Below are 5,768 nucleotides of genomic sequence, written 5' to 3'. Positions count from 1 at the left end.
TGTGTGCGTGCGTGCGTGCGTGCGTGCGTGCGTGCGTGCGTGCGTGTGTGTGTGTGTGTGTGTGTTTCTTTTTTCTTTTCTTTTTTTAGTGGGGGTAGGGGTCGGTGTGAGTGTATGTTTACAGTCCTGGTTTGTATCATCAGTGATCAATTTTTGTCAGTCTCTTACATAACTATCAACTAAAAAAAAATCCCATATGACTTCATTGGCACAACCAAGGTTAGTCGGAACCAAACAAAACACAGAAAGGACAGACATGCTTTTTTCCAGGGGGGAAACAAGTCGTATGCAGAATAATATTTTCTCATTGAGCCTTCTCTGTAATCTGGTTCTCATTTTTATGTTGAACCTTTGGCTGACATTTCTAGGGGTAACAGGAAGCCAGGTGGAGATTTTTTTTCGGAAGTGAAGCCATATTATATACGTTCTGCTACACGTGGCACTATACTTGTTTTGCTCTCGTTTTATTGCGCGTTTCTTATGGAGGAATAGATTTCGTGTTCGTCCGCTATGACTGAGTCTCTTTCTCTCTCTCTCTGTCTCTGTCAGGCTCTGTCTCTCTCTGTCTCTCTGTCTCTCTCTGTCTCTGTCTCTCTCTGTCTCTCTCTCCCTCCCTCTCCCTCTCCTCTCTCTGTCTCTCTCTCTGTCTCTCTGTCTCTCTCTGTCTCTCTCTGTCTCTCTCTCTCTCTCTCTTGTGCAAATATATGTTATAAAAGTTCGGGTCTCTCTCTCTCTCTCTCTCTCTCTCTCTCTCTCTCTCTCTCTCTCTCTCTCTCTCTCTCTCTTTCTCAAAGTCTTTTCACATACTTTTTCCTCTGCTAATAACATATCGTAATACCTTTTTTTGAACAGTAATTGGTTCTAAGTTTATGCGACCAATGATTCACATACACTCTTGATAAACTGACATCCTTTATACCTGTACCCGTGACCAGCGAACCAATGCAATGGACCTTCCCGCTTAACATGTTAAGTATATGGTAGCTGTTTCGGTGCACATGCTCGCCGAAATAGCAGGTTTCGAGTCGGTGCCATGATAAGACCCTGTAATTTAGAAAACGTTAACGGCTACGTGCTGAAAAACAGTGTTGTACAATCTAAGCTTTGAAGGCACACAAAAAGGAAAGAGAACAAAATCCACACGGGTTTAAAAAAACAAGTTGACATTACTAGGTTAAGTTTTTTTTAAAAGAGTGAGGCGTTATCTGTTCAATTCCCAAACCCGGCGCTCCGTTGATAAGATGTTTATGTTACATGCAGTAAATTCTCAAAACCAGGACATTTACAAAATCCCTGAAAATGTCAGTAAATTTGTAAATTAGTAGAGAGTATTGTATAACAGTGTGTTGACTTTAATGCTGCCAAACTAAATAATTGAAATTTTATTCAATCAAAAAAGCCACTCATTTTCCTTGAAATATGTATTTTTGCACATTTCCTGGCCCTACAAATTAGGACAATTTCACATTTCCTAGAATATAGGAAATTTATAAAATCCCAAAGTGAAACAGGAAATTTAGAAATTTAGTGACATTTTCAGTGATTTTGTCAATTTTCTGGTGTTGAGAATTTACTGTTACATATACACAGTGCAAGGTTTTGCGATACGTTGCGTATGTCCCACTGGGTTTTCCTCCCACTGGGTTTTCCTCTCACTGGGTTTTCCTCCCACCGGGTTTACGAGTGTTATTTGATAACTTGGTCTAGGGGAGTAAGCAGTACACCTTTTACAATACCGGCACGGTTGGCCTAGTGGTAAGGCGTCCGCCCCGTGATCGGGAGGTCGTGGGTTCGAACCCCGGCCGGGTCATACCTAAGACTTTAACATTGGCAATCTAGTGGCTGCTCCGCCTGGCGTCTGGCATTATGGGGTTAGTGCTAGGACTGGTTGGTCCGGTGTCAGAATAATGTGACTGGGTGAGACATGAAGCCTGTGCTGCGACTTCTGTCTTGTGTGTGGCGCACGTTATATGTCAAAGCAGCACCGCCCTGATATGACCCTTCGTGGTCGGCTGGGCGTTAAGCAAACAAACAAACAAACAAACAAACAAACAAAACCTTTTACAATAACGATGAGAATATCTGTGTCGTTTCATTATACCAATTAATGTTGTCTTTTAAAGAAAGCTGATGACAGTACCTTCCCTCCCCCCCTCCCCCCCTCCCCCCTCCCCCCCCCTCACACTCTTTCGCCTTTCTCTCCAAAATACAGCATTCCAGACCAGTCGCCATTCATATCATGTGCTATTATATCATCAAAGCTACATCCTTTTCCTCATTCAGCAAGTCCTGAGGAATGTTCGGATGTTGTTTTGTTCTGGTTTTCAAGAGTTTTGTTTTCGTTGGCGTGTGTGCATGTGTCAGCATCCTGTGTAATAAAATATCCATCCTTATTCAGATTCAGTAAGTCATTTGTAAGGCACATCAGTCAGTCTTTCAAACCAGGGCGCAGACGCTGAGCCAGTTTCTTGAACATAAAACGTCTCTGCAGCGCATCCGGTTTGAGAGAGAGAGAGAGAGAGAGAGAGAGAGAGAGAGAGAGAGAGAGAGAGAGAGAGAGAGAGAGAGAGAGAGAGAGAGAGAGAGAAAGAGGTACAGACAGACAGACAGAAACATTGAAACATTGAACTTTATTACAGGAAAGATAGCATTAGGTCCGTAGGACCTTTCTTACAGCTAGTCCTGATCTAAGCAAAATGGTTATAATCGAAATGGGAATACATAGGAACAAACTTTTTATGATGAAACGCAGACACACGCAATAATAGTAATATAAGAATAAGATCATTTTTTATCGACATGTAATATACAAATATACAACCATACATTATCAGAACACACACACACATATATATATACACGCACACGCACACGCACACACACACAGAAGATCAACTAACTTATAAGGCAAGCCAACATAACACGACACACTAACCAAATAAAGGATCAGGTAGCAAAGTTTAAAAAAATAAAAAAATAAAAAAATAAAAAAATAAAAAAAAAACCCGTTCATGACCTAATATATACCATCTTAGATTATGAAGGAATCACCATGCCAATATAAAATGCAGTAATACTATCTTAGATACTAGAAGGAGTAATACACGAGAATGTATTCTTATCACACCAAGTTGACGCAAGACACATACATGCACATTTTCAGAAGGATAAAAGGCACACATACGTTTGAGCAACCAGGCACATTACATTAAAGTGATGTTTGAATGTATTTTTGCAGATGTGTTTTGAATGTTTTAAGGTTACTGGTCGATTTTAAGCATGTAGGTAGGGAGTTCCAGACATAAGCTCCCGAGTATGAAAGACTAGTTTTAAATATGTCAATGCGTGGCTTCGGGCAGGCCAGATTATGCTTGAAAGCGGAATACCGAGAAGGTGTTGATTGAAACAAGTGAGTTAGATATTCGGGTGCTTGGTCATGTAGGATCTTGTGCATGAAAACTGATTTATTAAATAAAAGCTGTTGTTTAAGTTGAGGTATATTGAGGGCTGTCAGTTTTGCGTCAGTAGTTAGTGATGGGTCAGGCAGAATGAGTTTAGCTGACCTACGATGACGAGAATTTATAGTTTTGAATAATGCATCACTACAGCCATCCCAGATGACAGAGGCATAATCAATGTGAGGTTTGATGTGGGCGTTGTAGAACATTTTTCGGGCGTCTAAAGTTATGACTGACTGAAGTTTTGAAAGTAGGAATAAATTTCTTGAAACGCGTTTACACAGATGTTCAATGTGGGAATGCCACCTAAGCTTATCATCGATAATCACGCCTAGCAGTTTGTGTTCGCTAACCTTTTCTATTGAGTTTCCGTTGATGGTGAGATCTAGTGAGAGGGGGGACAACTGATGCTTCTGGCGCGTTGTAATTACCATTGATTTAGATTTCAGAGGGTTTAGGACCATGTTGTTTTCAGAGCACCATTGTGAGATGTCTCTAAGGGTGTGCTGAAGAGATTGTTGAATATTTTCAAGACGTCTATTTTGTGTCCGTAGTGTTGTGTCATCAGCGAGCATGTGGCATTCTACTGAGTTGTCAGAGAAGTGAAGTGGAAGGTCATTAACGTAAATACAGAAAAGAATAGGACCTAAGACAGAGCCCTGGGGTACTCCATATAACACGGACTCCTCTCTTGAGTACGCACCATGTACATAGACTTGTTGCGATCGGTTTTCAAGGAAAGACTGAAAGAAAGACAGAGAGTCAGATCCATTGAGATATAGTGATAATTTGTTGAGGAGAATTTGATGATCAACGAGGTCAAAGGCCTTAGAAAAATCTAAGTATACGACCCCAGAGAGCTGGGAGGAATTTATGGCTGACAGACATTTGTCTGTCAAAAGCGAGAGCGCAGTAGAACATGAGTGGTTACTGCGGAAACCAGACTGCAAGGGGTGGAAAAGGGCCAAACGGTCCATGTATTTTGTGAGATTAATGTGAATATGTCTTTCAAGAAGCTTTGATAGTACTGAGAGTAAGGAAATAGGGCGGTAGTTGCTAATATCAGAAGTGTTTTTGGATTTGGGGAGAGGAATAACTTTAGCTTTCTTTAGTGCTTGCGGAAAGGTGTTGCGCTGTATGCAGAGATTAAAGATATATGTGAGAGAGTCAACTGTGTAAGGAAGGGAGAGTTTTAATAAGTGGTTGCTGATTTCATCAGGTCCTGAAGATTTTTTGTTCTGAAGTTGTGAAATCAGTCGTCCTAATTCGTGCACTGCAATGGGTGGGATTTGAAAGGGTGCTTTATTCGCCGTCTTTTGTTTGCAGTAGAGGGATAGATTGTCAGAGTTGTTGGGAGAGGCATTGTCAGGGTTGCTAAGAGAGGTAGCTACAGACGAAAAGTGAGAGTTAAAGATGTCTGGCGTTAAGTGACGGGGGATCTGGGTGGAGTTAGAGGTGGAACCTCTGATGAGTGAATTTAGTGCACGCCAGATCTGCGAGATATCCCGGTTATTCTCAACGAGTTTATTAAAGTAAGCTTTCTTTGAGTCACGAACCATGTTTTTTAACCTATTTCTAGCTGTTTTATAATCTTGGAACTGTTTAGCTTTTTTTAACAGGTCACGCTGATCCATGGCTTCAGTTATTTTATTGGACATCCAGGGTGGAAGTTTAGGATGTTTTACTCTCATTTTCTTTATAGGTGCGTGCTTGTTTATTATAGGTAGTAGGGTGTCATACCAACATTCTAATGCTTGATCAGGGACCGTGTGGTTGAAAACTTGGTCAAATCGTGCTACGTTGAGATCGGACAGGAAGGAATCACGATCAAAATTTTTAAAGGATCTAAAAGATATGACTGTGTGACCTTTATGATTTGATTTTGGCATTTTAGTGGTTTTAGTACAGAATATTGGAGAATGATCACTAATGCTAAGATCTGCGAGTGAAGCATTTAGTACTGAGGAGTGGTTGTTTGAGTAGATGTGATCAAGCAAAGTAGATGAAGTTTCTGTGACTCTAGTAGGTAAAGTTATAAGCTGCTTGAAACCTAGTGATGATACAATCCCATCCCATCGAGGCTGAGGTTTTAATAAGTCAATATTAAAGTCCCCGAGTAACAGGATGTCTGCGTGAGGTTTACATTTATACACTGTATCTATCATCTCGATAAGGTCATCGTACCAGTCACCAATGGCAGAAGGGTTTCTGTAAAGAAAACAAACAAGAGTAGAAGGGGCTGTTTCCTTTAGTTTAAACTCTAGCCACATGCATTCAATGTCTTTGTGTTCTAAGTCAGGTCTTCTACGC

This window comes from Littorina saxatilis, linkage group LG9 (assembly GCF_037325665.1).
Source record: "Littorina saxatilis isolate snail1 linkage group LG9, US_GU_Lsax_2.0, whole genome shotgun sequence".
NCBI classification, from domain to species: Eukaryota; Metazoa; Mollusca; class Gastropoda; order Littorinimorpha; family Littorinidae; genus Littorina; species Littorina saxatilis.
The sequence above is the reverse complement of the archived record's forward strand: the minus strand, read 5'-3'. Positions refer to the sequence as shown.